At 39.6% G+C, this 13,597-nt stretch overlaps 1 pseudogene; it reads right to left on the bottom strand.

Moving 5' to 3' along the window:
* Positions 1 to 327: 327 nt before the first annotated feature.
* On the bottom strand, positions 328 to 1,056 carry LOC148035025 (uncharacterized; annotated as a pseudogene).
* Positions 1,057 to 13,597: the final 12,541 nt, after the last annotated feature.

Genomic DNA, 13,597 nt, shown 5'->3' with positions numbered 1-13,597 from the left:
AACTTTTATTTTCTTTCTCAAAATTGCCTTTGTAATCTTTTGTTCTTCTTCAAGATCTTCATCATTGCACTCCTTGTCCAAGCCTTCAAAGTCCAAAATGGAAGGCTTGTTGACATTGTTTATATATCACTCAAAATTTATGAAACTTTTCTCCATGGTCACTAATGTCAAAACCACAAAAGAATCTATAGATCCAAAAGCAAAGGTTCTATCCATTGGTAGGAAGTCAACACTACCAACTAGCATGTGATACTTGCAAGAAATGCTTTCAAGAGCATTTTCCAAAGCTCCCATTTGCTTTCAATTAAGAAATGATAACAACATGAATTATTTAGATTCACATATCATTTGCACTAGAGTGGATACAACCTTTCCAAACTTTATAGAGTCCCATTTCATTCCCTCAACCCCATGTGCTGCATCTAGAACAATAACCCCAATGGTAATTGGATCTCTGTAAACATTATGCATAAGATCAAAGGTTTCTAGATTGCATCCGACAACATATACACACCAAGGGGAATTAGTGGAGGTTTGAAGAGGATTTTACTTTTTTTCAATTAGGAAGCTCACAATATCTTTTGCTCCATTTAGTAGGGACCCTACATCAGCTCCACATGTGAGCTTCTTTGATATCCAATCATTGCAAATGCCTAAACTCTTTGTGTAGACTTCATCATTGATACCATAATCATCAACAAGCTCTTCCCAAGTCTTCATCACAGTGCTACTTTTTGGAACTGAGGCATTGAAAAGAAAGACTAATTCCTCCTTTAGGACCCTATCTTTCTTAATTTGCTTAGCCCTTGTTTCCATGTCAATCATATCTTCCTTATCCCATTTGTTTATAAGAAAAATGATATGACCTTCATTGATCTCCTCTTGTGGTGTAAGGATTTCTCCATTCTTTAAACCCATAAGGAAACAAAATGCACCAGGAGAAGGTTTCATTCCCTTTTTTCTCGAGCTCTCCTCTTGGCATATAACCTCACCTCTAGAGTATCTCTTCATGATTTCGATCCAACTATCAAATATTTATTGGGAGCTAACAATCATATGGCAATCTCTAGATGCACAATTTTCTCCAATGTATGCCAAAAATCTCTACAAAAAAAGATCAAAATAGTGAGCATAGAATAAAAGAAAGAGCATCACACTAATTTTCACAAAAAGAGAAGGTAAGATTATATGTGAGTACCTGCCATGGTACTCTTTGAGAGATTATCTTAGAAAGCCCTTGTTGGGGTTTTGGTGGAGAACCAAATGCTAGCCACTGATCTCTTAATTGTTCAAGGTGCTCAACATAAAGGGCATTCTTCATAACATTATGTGATTCCATATTTTTAATTCGTGAAAGCTCAATGCACATTTTTGTAGGGCAATCAACTAATATTCTAGCATTTCTCATGGTGTATAAATGCTTGGTTGCTAGACAATGTGTGGTATTACTTTGAATATATATCTTTGCTGCATGAATTGAGTGAAGCCCTAATATAATCCAATAACTATAAGTGTCCAACTTATTAGCATCCACCTCATCACAATTCATGGGTCTCTTCTCATTGTCTTGTACAAAAGGTAGAAGATATGCTATTGTTGCTAGATTTGTGGGGCTCTTTATTGAAGACCTAGTTAGCTTCTCAACATAATCCCAACACAGTGACCTATAAGCATACAAAGGAGGTGCCTCATAGCACTTATCAATGAGAATAGGAAATTGTGTTGTTGGACCAAATGGAAAGAATTTTTCAATTATGTGAAATCCAGATTCTTCCTTCTTTGCCTTCTTCTTAATTTTTTGAGGAAAATTGAAAGTTCTTTCTACTCCCTTGACCTCAAGAGAAATTATTGGCTTTGCAGGTGTAACTTCTAGTATCGAAGGTAAAGTGGCATCATTCTCAGTAGTGTTAGCAACCATACTTTGTTGAGGTGATTTTGACTTTGAGCTTAAGGAATTTTGTGAATTATTTTCTTCTTGAGGAGCAGGTGAAGATCTCAAGTCTATTTGTTTATCTTGGAGCTTCATTATTTTGTTGGGGTGATCACCTTTTCTTGATAGGCAAAGTAGCTCACTATTTTGGACAGCTTGGAATGCTGATATAATGTCTTCTGTGCCCTTTACCTCCTCAAATAAGGTCCATCCCATTGTTTTCAAAGAGTATTCTTCATCGTCTTTAATACATGCAAAGTGAAATGACAAAATATCAAATTTGTATAGTACATTTTTCCCCTTGATCTTAACAAGATTATATGGTATTTCGTCTTTCCCAGCACTTCTAGGTTGAAAATTGAAAACACAACAGCTGAAGATTTTATGAAATACAAGACAAATGTACTCCAAAGGGACTCTTCCATAAAATGAAATATTAAAATTTGAGATTAATTGTGGTATGAGATCTAATCATAAATAAATGTGCTTATGTATCAAATCTCATGGATTATTCTAGCCCTAAGTTAATATTAATTATGTTTCTCTTGCAAGAATCATATAGTAAAAACTTTGCTATGGACTTCAGTGAGAAGATCAAATTCTATTAATAGTGAGTCTTGACCATGGGCTTAACAAAATGGTCAAGTGATAATGAAATGTTGAGTGTGAGTGTCGTATGAGATATAGTGAAAAATCATTGTGGTTATGTAGAAAATGTCATGGATGATTTTGCCCCTAAGTTAACATTGGATTTCTTCTCCATGTAAGTTTCCTATGGAAGGATCATACTCTAGGAACTTTGCTAAGAATTTTGGAGTGTGGTCAAATCCTATTTAATCAAAGAATGAGATTTAGTCCAATATGAGATTCACCCATATATCAATGTGGTTATGTAGCAATCTCACAATTCCATTTGGCCCAAAGTTAACATTTTAATTAGTGCACATGTAAGTTTTCCTTGAAAGGAGCTATATTGTAAAAACATTGTCATTGGTTTTAGCCATGTGGTCAAATCCTATTTAGTCAAACTTTGCCATGGTTTTTTACCATATGGTTTTTAAAGGCTAGTTAAAGAGAGGATGGGGTTTATTGTGATATGAAATTCACATATAAAAAAATATGGCTATGTAGAAAATCCCATAGATATCAATATAAGGTAATGTGAAAAACACTTGAAAGGTGGAGATTTGACCTCATGGTGAAACCTACAAGATATCTATATTTCTATAAACTAGTTTTAACCATATGGCCAAATCTAGTTTCTTAGCCATATGAAGAAAGTGATTCATTTGTTGCAATATGTTGTGAAATTGGATTTGACTATATAGCCAAATATTGTTTTATAGTGGAGTGAAAAAAATGGTCTCATGGTTTGCAAAATGTATGAGATTAGATTTGATTACATGGCCGAATGAAACAAGAATGGGGGATTCTTGGATGCTAGCATTGATAACAAAATGAAAGATTTGACCATATGGCCAATTTTTATTTTGTAGTGGAATGGAAAAAGTGGCTAATTTGTGGTAAAATGATATGATATTTATATATGAACATATAGATAGGAAGTTATGAAAAATTGAAGTGAAAGAAATGGTTTATGGAAACAAAGTGGTTTGTTTATTGCATGACAAGTTTTGACCACATGGCGAAATGTGCTATAAATATAGTAGGTAATCAAGGAGTTCCAAGTAGAACATGGTCTTCCTTTTTGGAGATAATATAGAAGATGTTTTTCTTAGAAGATTTTGCCATACAACCAATCTAGCATATCCAAAATTTGTGTGATCGGACCCACCATAGATTTAGTCATTTTTTAGGATCAATTCCCAAAAAAGTGATTTTTTTGTTGTAAGACAATATTTGATCACATGGCCAAATTATAAAAAGTAAGGAATTCTAAGTAGAAACTAGTCTATCCTTTTGGAAGTAAGTAAGGGTTGATAATATAAGAAAGCATTTGACCAAATGGCGAAATGTCATTCTTGTAGTAAAATGAACAAAGTGGTTGATTTGTTGTAAGATATTGTGATACTACAAGAGTCCTTATTTTGGCCAAGAGATAGCTTAAGAAGAAGATTTGGCCGCATGGCCAAATTTCACAGTATATTGGGAAAAATAACACAAATTACATATTATATTATAAGAAAAGTTTTGACCTCATGGAAAAATCTCAGATTGTATTGAATAAAATAACAAAAAGTACTTCTTATATTGTAAAGAAATTTTTTACCATATGGTCTAATCTATAGATTGATGAAAGATCATGATATGTGTTGTTAGAAGGTCAAATTACATCCTATGACAAAATCATATTGAGTATCGGTAAGTATTGTATAGCCATATACTTATTGCAAAATTATAAAGAATGTAACCATAAAATCCAATGGAAATGCTTTTACTATGAAAATACAGTACAATAGAAAGTTCTATATAGTAAAGTATAATATGATGTATAAGAACTTGATAAAATGCTCTAATATTACTGAAGGATATAAGAAATATAAGGCTAGATTTAGCCTTGAGGCAAAACCTTAAGGTATATAGCATCACAGAATAGAAAGGAAGGTTAGTATTTTGAAAGCACTCATTGATGAAAGCATTGCACAAACCATTTATTCCATATTCACATCCACGAGAGTTTTTTCAACATTACACAAATCATATATTTCATATTCACAACAAAGAGAGTATTTTCAACAGTGCAAGAAATCATGTTTTTCATATTCATAGCAAAGAAGCTATCATTTGCAAGGTAGTGGACAACAAAAAAGACATGCACTCCATGGGATTAATCAAGCAATTGAGAAGAAGAAGAAGACATTGAATTCTCAAGAGTGAGTGCCCAATCTCATTGCTATAGTAATTTGTGCCAAGGTAACAAAAATCACGCGTGAAGTAGAGCAGACACCTAGTGGAGTGACGATCATTCATTGCCCAGTTGAATTGCTAAACCCTTGGAACAAGATTTCTGATTTGAAGATGCAGGTAGTTTTGGTCATAATATCGTGATTCAAACAAGAATTTGCATTGCACAATCTTTTTCACTTTGAGAAAATGAAATAGTGGAGAGTAGCCAGAGAAGAGCAGGGGGATAGAACTGCCAAAGATCATGGCTGCAAAACATGTAGTAAGAGAGGGGCGACAGGAGAAAAGTTAAAAACACAGAGGATCAGAGATGCAGAACCTACAACTGTAAAAATGCAATAGAGAAAACACTTAGGTTAGAGAGTTGCGTGGAAGAGAGAGGGAGGGGAAGAGAAACTCGTTTTGAAAAGCATCATGATTAGTTGTAAAGATCGACCTCGTGAGAAAGGGATCACTTAATGTATCATGCTATTCGAATAACCATAACTTGTTACCGAATATGAGTAGATTTAGATCTTATTTTCATAACTATTTTTAATTTTATTAAATATTTCAAGTCACCATTCTTTTAAATATCATGTAATGGCTATATCGTCACCCGCCAGAGTCTACTAGTAGGACCTCGATGTCGCCGTTGGGGGTGTTGCCCCCCAAACCCCCACCAGGGGCATTGCCGCCAGAGCCCCACTAGAGGACCTCCGCCTTAGAGGAATCGAGATGTTCTCATCTCAAGAAGAACTGGGGGTATTGTTGGTTGAGAGCACTTTCATCCATCCAAGTGGCATCCTCTTTGGGATAATCTTTCCACTGGACGAGATATTCTCTCAAGGTTCTAGATCTCAATTGTCTCTCCCTAACATCTAAGATCCTGTCAGGCCGTAGCTCAAGGACTCCTTGGCTAGGCATTACAACTTGTTGATCATCAAGTATGTGTCTAGGGTTAGGTACATACTTCTTCAGTAAGTTGATATGAAATACATTATGAACCTTGAGGTTCTCAAGGAGTTGTAGTCTATAAGCATTAGGCCCTAAGCACTTGAGAATCTTGTAGATTCCACAATACCTTGGACTTAGCTTCTTGCATTCACCCAAGGATAGGGAACTCTTCTTTGGGCATACGCGAATGAAGACCATATCTCCTTCAGCAAAGGCTCGATCTTGACGTTTCAAATCCGTGTATGCCTTCTGTCTATCCTTGGCAGCTTGGATGTCCTGTCTTGTTGACTTCATTTGGTCATCCATATCTTTCAGCATTTGCTTTGAAGCTTCAACCCTTCAGCTTGGATCCGAGAAGTTTAAAGGACTTCGACAGTCGAGCCCATACAATGCTTTAAAAGGGGTCATCTGAATGCTTAATTGGTAAGAAGCATTGTAGGCAAACTCAACCAGTGGCAAATGTTGGATCCACTTTTTGGGTTCACGGTAGTAGTGTGCCCTTATCATATCCTCAATGACTTGGTTGACTCACTCCGTTTGACCATCCGTTTGGGCATGGCAAGCTGAACTGAAACAGAGTTGAGTCCCAATGGCTTCGAAGATAGCTCTCCAGAAGTGTGATGTGAAGAGAGAGTCATGATCACTAATGATTCTTCTGGGTAACCCATGTAGTTTGACTATCTCTTTGATTAACAATCTTGCAATGTCTGAGGCTTTATAGTTTGTCATAACAGGGATAAGATGTGCAACCTTGGTGAGCATATCAACCACAACCATAATGGAGTTGTATCCTCCCTGAACTTGGGGTAGGCCAACAACAAAGTCCATACTGATGAATTCCCATTTCATTTGGGGAATGTCAAGTGGTTGCAACTTCCCTGGCATTTTGACATGTTTGTCTTAATGCGTTGACAAGACAAACATTCAGTGACATATTTGAGAACGTCACCTTTAAGCCTCTCCCAATAGTAGCTCTTTTTGACTGCATTGAGGGTCTTGGCATATGCAGGATGTCCTGAAAAAGGGGAGTCATGAGCTTTCCATAGTATTTTCTGGTTGAGCGACTGGCTTGCCGGTATACATAATCTCGTTCTATAGTAGACAAGTCCACTATTGATACTTTGCTTGTAGCTTCAGGTCTTGATCCTTGATAGGGATCTCCCCTAGTATATTCTGATAGGTTGGATCATGGCATGCCTCTTCTCTAGCTAGCTCAAGTATTGGATTGTTTGGCATGGATACCTTTGTGGCTAGAGATTTAACCGTTGATGGATCTTGCAATATTAGAGAATTTAGAAATGCCTTTCGAGACTTAGTGCATCAGACACTACATTCTCCTTTCCAGGCCGGTATTTGATTTCAAAATCGTATTTCTCCAGCACTTCGATCCATCGACGTTGCCTCATGTTCAGCTCATTTTGGGTAAAGATCCATTTAAGACTTTTATGATCCATCACTAGGGTAAACTTGTGCCAGTTGAATTTTAGGCTTACCAGCCTCTCCTTGAGTTGTAACCAATTCCCCTTCAGAATTTCAAAAGGAAACTTGGCCCTTTCCACAATGAATGTGAGCATCATTTGGTTTAAGCCAATCCATTCTGAGCAAACACTCATGGATACCTTGGTTCATAACCCTGAATTTGACCAAAGTCGACTTTCCTCCCATAAGGAATTCCACCTTAGTAGTTTGCCTGGTACAAGTGACCTCACTACCATTTGCTAATTCCACAAGCAAGGTAGGTGCATCTATTGTGGCTATTCCTAATCTTCTTGCATAAGCTCGTGAAATAAAGGAATTTGTAGTGCCACAATCAATCCAGGTTTTGAAGCCTTTACCTTGATAATCTGATGGTGTCTGAATCACTGAAAATTGGCGATTCGGGCCTTTCTTGTGAAGGGCGGCATGGACTGTCGCCCTTTCAAAGTCTTCTTTTATGCTCGGGTTTTCTTCTTCGCGCATCTCCCTGTTAGCAACACAGGCGGTTCTTCCTCTGCCCCTGGTGGCGGCTCCTTGGCTACGGGCAGTTCCTTGGAATGGTCCTTAATGTTGTCCTCCGCCAAGCTTGGGACATTGCCTTTTGAAATGACCGAGCTCGTTGCAATGGAAGCAACGGAGGTTGCGGCCATTACCTTGGGTAGGAACAAAATTATTGACATTGTTGGTCCTAGCTTTCTTCCTTTGTCCCTGGTTTTGACCTTGAACTCTCTTCGCCTGGGACCTATACACTCCTTTGTTCTCATCCTTGTAAGACCAAGTCTTGTTACTTCTTGGACTGGTTTGTACTTCCTGTATTATGGGTGCAACTGGGATGAGTGCATCCTGAAGGTCTATTGGGTGCATTGATTCGAGGCGGGTGTTTACAGGTGGGTTTAATCCGGCACAAAACTTCGACACCTGTTGTGTCATATCTATTTCTGGCGCATACTTCAAAAGAGAGGCGAACTTCAAGTAGTATGCGTCAAGAGATAAACCAAGCTGTTTCAGCTCATAGAGCTCGTTCATCTTCTGCATGCGGTATGCAGGTGGTAAGTATCTTCCTTGCACAGCTCTTTTCAGCTTCTCCCAAGTAACGGGCCCTTCCAAGATCCCTTGGTCTATGCACCATTGCTTCCACCAAATCCTTGCTTCATTAGTAAGCTTCAGCTCGGCGAGCATTGCTTGGTTGGTGGGTGCGGTACCTGCCTCTTTAAAGTAATATTCTATGGATTCGATACAAATCTTGGCATCAGTTTGGACGGTCCTTCCTTTGCCATCAAATTCTGGTGGCTTGATTTTCTTGAGAAGAAACTTCTTCTCCTGAATCATGGCCATACTTGGTGTAGGGGTTAGACTAGGGATCTGCACTTGAGGTTGCGCTTGGGCATTGAGATTCTTAATGTTAACAACTCGCTAAACGTTTCTCACCCTACATTTCATGCCCAATTCAGCATTCAGCCAAAAGACTTAATCACTTAACTTATAGTCAAGACAATCATTGACAAAAAGAGTCTTATTTCATTCATATGGGCATAGCCCTTTCGAGTACAATTATTCTGGGGAAGATGGAACAAGCTAATACATCAATTTGAGGAGAATAATATTGTGTTACATTTAGATATGGGAACTGAGTAATAGTATGGGTGGGGTCATGGATTTTCAGGAATCGATACCTCATTGGAAGATTAGGGTATCCTTTCCTTTGGTACCCATTTTTCTCGTAACGTCCCAACACCTTGATCCTGTCGGCAGGGATTATTCGGGTCACTTCCTCGTACACATACTTGTTTTGCTTCACCATTCGACCTCCGACATGTAGGGTTGTGTTTGCGTGAGCTTCAACAAAAATGAACAGCTTCACGATCTTTAGGTCCTCCAACCATTTGATTCTCTTTAGGTTGGTTTGAAGGTACGCAAATCAGTGGGCAGCTATGTAATAAATTCTTGAATCACGCATCCATCTCTGTTCCACGTACAGGGGTGAAGGATTGTAGATGCGGTCTAGGATATTCATCATATCGATCCTCCGTCTATAATCCAAGGCACACATCGCGGTCATAAACATAACCTGGAACACCAAGAATCTATTCCATGCTTCTGACTCTACAAGTCAGTATTGATAAGTAAGTAAGGAAACGATCTTAAGAGCAACATTTGCTTTACTTCTCCTCATTAAGTTTCCATGAAAATTATTAGATTCTCGTTGGTTCGCTCTGATACCAACTGTAACATGTCCACCTGTTCGCTCGCAGGACACGTCTTAGCAGCCCATCGGGAAGAGAGTCCAGAAAGCGCCGCCCGGCACTCCCACAGAATGTCACAGGGTTTGCAATCTAGGTCTTCCCAAGTCTGCCACGAAGCGGAAGCGTTCCGACCGTTCCCACTTAGGACCGACCTGAATCTGGGGTTTTTGTAGTGGTCAAATTCCTAGAACGGCAGCTAGCGTCGAACCCTAGGCGAACTACTTTACGCAGAAACATCAGGGTCAAAGCGGATTCATGCTGCACTTGGTTCAAGGAGAATGGGAAACGAGAGGGATGCAAAGCTCGACCTCCCTGCCCATAAACCATAGTCCCATTCTGTTTCCCTAAAAGAGCATAAATCGGGATTCTAGTATCCTAGATTCTAGGTCAACGTTCCTTACTGTGCATTTCCTTCGAGAAAAGTTCCTGGCCAACCGGGACCACCCATCTGTAGGATGGATCCATGGTCACATCCACCGCTCTTTCCTCGGGGTTGCTTTAGTTGTCTAATTACCTACCACATTTAGTTGGATGCGCATAAAATAGCTTCCTTAATTATCCAATTAGTCACCGGTTCCTTCACGTAATCTTAGCACTGACATTAAAAAAAATGTCAAACAAGTTCCTTTACATCAATTGATCTTATTTATCTTTGGAATACATCATATAATCCAGTCCGTAGGCTAATCCATAATCCGCCCGAAGGCAATCCATAATTTACCCGAAGGCAATCCATAATTTGCCAGAAGGCAATCCATTATCTGCCCGAAGGCAATCTAGCAATCCTCAGGGATTACTAATCCAAGTTTCTGCCGGTAGACTAGTATGTGGTCCTCGAGATCCAATCCCGAGTCACATCGGCCTCTTATGTAGGATCCGGAAGGCAAGGGATTTATGGCCAGAGCCCCCTGGCACCCAAGTGTCCTCCTGCTCCAAGTAGTGCTCAACGGAGAGACCTGTCGCGGCGGGTTCGGTCTACGTTCCTGGTGCGGCTAACAACCCCCTTGGTTAGGGTCAGGCAGACAATCGGGGGTAACTGATGCTGCCTCTCCCTTTAGACCTTCAACCTGAAGCATTAATCATTTTTCCATCTTTAGTTCTTTGAGCAAAGCAATAAAAACAGTGCTCCTAAACTATACAAACACAATCAAACCAGTGGTCGTTTACTTGGCCAACTGCTAAGGTGTGAATCCTTCTCTCCAAATGCGTCCAGCATCCAGTCCGGGATCAATTGCGACTCGGAAAGATCCCCAAGGGTTTGTTTGTTTATCCTTTTATCCTTGGGTTAGGGTTTATACCCTGTCAATCCACATTCGCAAACACCTTAGGTTTCTTAAATTAAGGTGGTAAATCCTAGGCAATCCTCATCACCCTAACTTGATTTGTCAATTGCTTATTACCCTAACTTGGCAACTCAGTAGCAGGATTACTTATCCTCTTGCAAATTATCTTGTACTTAGATTCTACCAACCCTTGTTCCAAAGAGTGGAAAATCCATCTTGTGACTTAAACACAAAGCCGTGCAGCGTTGCAACTTGTTGCATAGGAGTCGCATCTAACTTGTGGGATCAATCCCCCATCAATGACGTTCCTTGGTCAAGAAGTATGTTTAGTCAAAATGTAGGGTTTGGGGTGTCTTCTTACCCAACCCAATCTCTAACCTTACTAGTGCTAATAACGTTTGGCCCTAGGGGTTCTAAACTTAATCAGAAGTTTAGTATTAGGTCGGTTGATCCTTAGGGTAAAACCCTAGATCGTTATTGTATGGGCGTCTAATCAACCCAAACATTTCGTTAATGTGGGTAGGAACTTTGGGTTTGAAGGTCTCCACTTGGCGTCCAAGTGCGATACTAGGCATAATTTCTAGCGTGCTAAACCCTAGCTAGCACTTTGAAGTGTTCAGCGTATCGACTAGTTATGCTTTTACGAATCCCTTGAGGGTTATAACATCACAAATGATCTACCTAAAACGATCTAATTGTCTTGCGACAAGAATGATCTTTGCTCAAAAGAGATGCAAATACTTTTCCTAAGAGATGCAAATAAGTAGATTCAGGATGCAACATTCCATGTAAGTATGCAAATCATAGACTTTTCCTTCAATGCAACTATAGGGTTTGCAATTGACCATTTCTTTTCCTTGCTAGAAATCATAATGATTGATAATTTTTGGGGGTAACCTACATAAAACCTACTTAGATTTACACTAAGAACTTTGCCTACAACCTTTCGTTTAATGCAATTGAATTTCAGGCTTTCATATGGCATGCAACCTTTTCTAGATTCAACTTCGATAGATGAAGTTCATGCATGACGAATGTCATAAGACTATTGTTGTCTTAATCCATTCTATGGCACTTAATCCGTCTTAAAATACAAGCATCTTCGCATGCAACATGCAAGTCCATGGTTTCATTTCCATGCAATGCAACGGCTTGGACAACATTGACAACGATTATGTCATTCGAATCTACAAGTAGAAAATTACCTAAATGCCTTATGCACTTTTCTTTTCTGCGGTCAATCAAAGATGCATTTAAAAATTTTCATCTTTTAAACCTAAGCAATATGCGCTTATGAATTTCAACTTGGAAATGCAAGCAACCCAATTTGCATGACATGCACTAACCCTTGTAAATCGTTCAAGGAGATAATTTCCCAAATATATTTTAACTAGGCTACGTGAATTAGAAACATGCGTAAATGCATTCTTCCCATGAAATTTAACGCACCTAATGCATTTCTTTTATGTGGAATTAAACAAGAACGTGGGCATGAGGGCTCGTAGGGATGTCCACGCGTATGCTCGGGGAAGAAACTCCCACGTGAGCGCCTTGCGTCTTTCGTTTGGGGGCCATCGATGTCGAAGACTCTTGACTCCGCAACTCGTTTTTTTGCCTTACCCGAACTACGAACTTTCTCCAGCCCTTGGCAATTAGCTTCAAGATCTGACTACTTTTCTCCCTCATGCATCCCCACACCACACTCCTCCCTCTCTCCACTTAACTCACTCCTCCACACACTCCCTCTCCCCCTGCCATGCATCGACTGAGGGGAGGGGTAATTAATAAAAAAATTTGCACTTCTTTAATCATTTATCCATTTGCCTTTATGTAAGGGATGTTTCTCGTGTGGCTTGCAGTTTTCAAGCCCCGGCCTTATTTGCACAACGCGGATAGGGATTATTATCACGTGCGCGGGGTAAGCATTTAATTGCCAACATTTTTCGATGTTGGAGATCATTTTGGGGTACTTTATTGCATGGGGTGTGTGGGGTTTAAGCCCCTCTTAATATTTCGAGCGGAAATATTACATTCTCTCCCCCTTAGAGGAATCGAGATGTCCTCATCTCGAGAAGATTTGGGGGTATTGTTGGTTGAGAGCACTTTCATCCATCCAAGTGGCATCCTCTTCGGAATAATCTTTCCACTCGACGAGATATTCTCTCAAGGTTCTGGATCTCAATTGTCTCTCCCTAACATCTAAGATACTGTCAGGCCGTAGCTCAAGGACTCCTTGGCTAGGCATTACAACTTGTTGATCATCAAGTATGTGTCTAGGGTTAGGTACATACTTCTTTAGTAAGCTGATATGAAATACATTATGAACCTTTAGGTTCTGAGGGAGTTGCAGTCTATAAGCATTAGGCCCTAAGCACTTGAGAATCTTGTAGGGTCCACAATACCTTGGACTTAGCTTCTTGCATTCACCCAAGGATAGGGAACTCTTCTTTGGGCATATGTGAATGAAGACCATATCTCCTTCAGCAAAGGCTCAATCTTGACGTTTCAAATCCGTGTATGCCTTCTGTGTATCCTTGGCAGCTTGGATGTCCTGTCTTATTGACTTCATTTGGTCATCCATATCTTTCAGCATTTGCTTTGAAGCTTCAACCCTTCAGCTTGGATCCGAGAAGTTTAAAGGACTTCGACAGTCGAGCCCATACAATGCTTGAAAAGGGGTCATCTGAATGCTTAATTGGTAAGAAGAATTATAGGCAAACTCAACCAGTGGCAAATGTTGGATCCACTTTTTGGGTTCACGGTAGCAGTGTGCCCTTATCATATCCTCAATGACTTGGTTGACTCACTCCGTTTGACCATGGTAAGCTGTACTGAAACAAAATTGAGTCCCAATGGCTTCGAAG

Source organism: Lygodium microphyllum, chromosome 6, assembly GCF_053477565.2.
Source record: "Lygodium microphyllum isolate KBCC chromosome 6, Lygodium_microphyllum_v1.1.10, whole genome shotgun sequence".
NCBI lineage: Eukaryota > Viridiplantae > Streptophyta > Polypodiopsida > Schizaeales > Lygodiaceae > Lygodium > Lygodium microphyllum.
The sequence above is the reverse complement of the archived record's forward strand: the minus strand, read 5'-3'. Positions and strand labels throughout refer to the sequence as shown.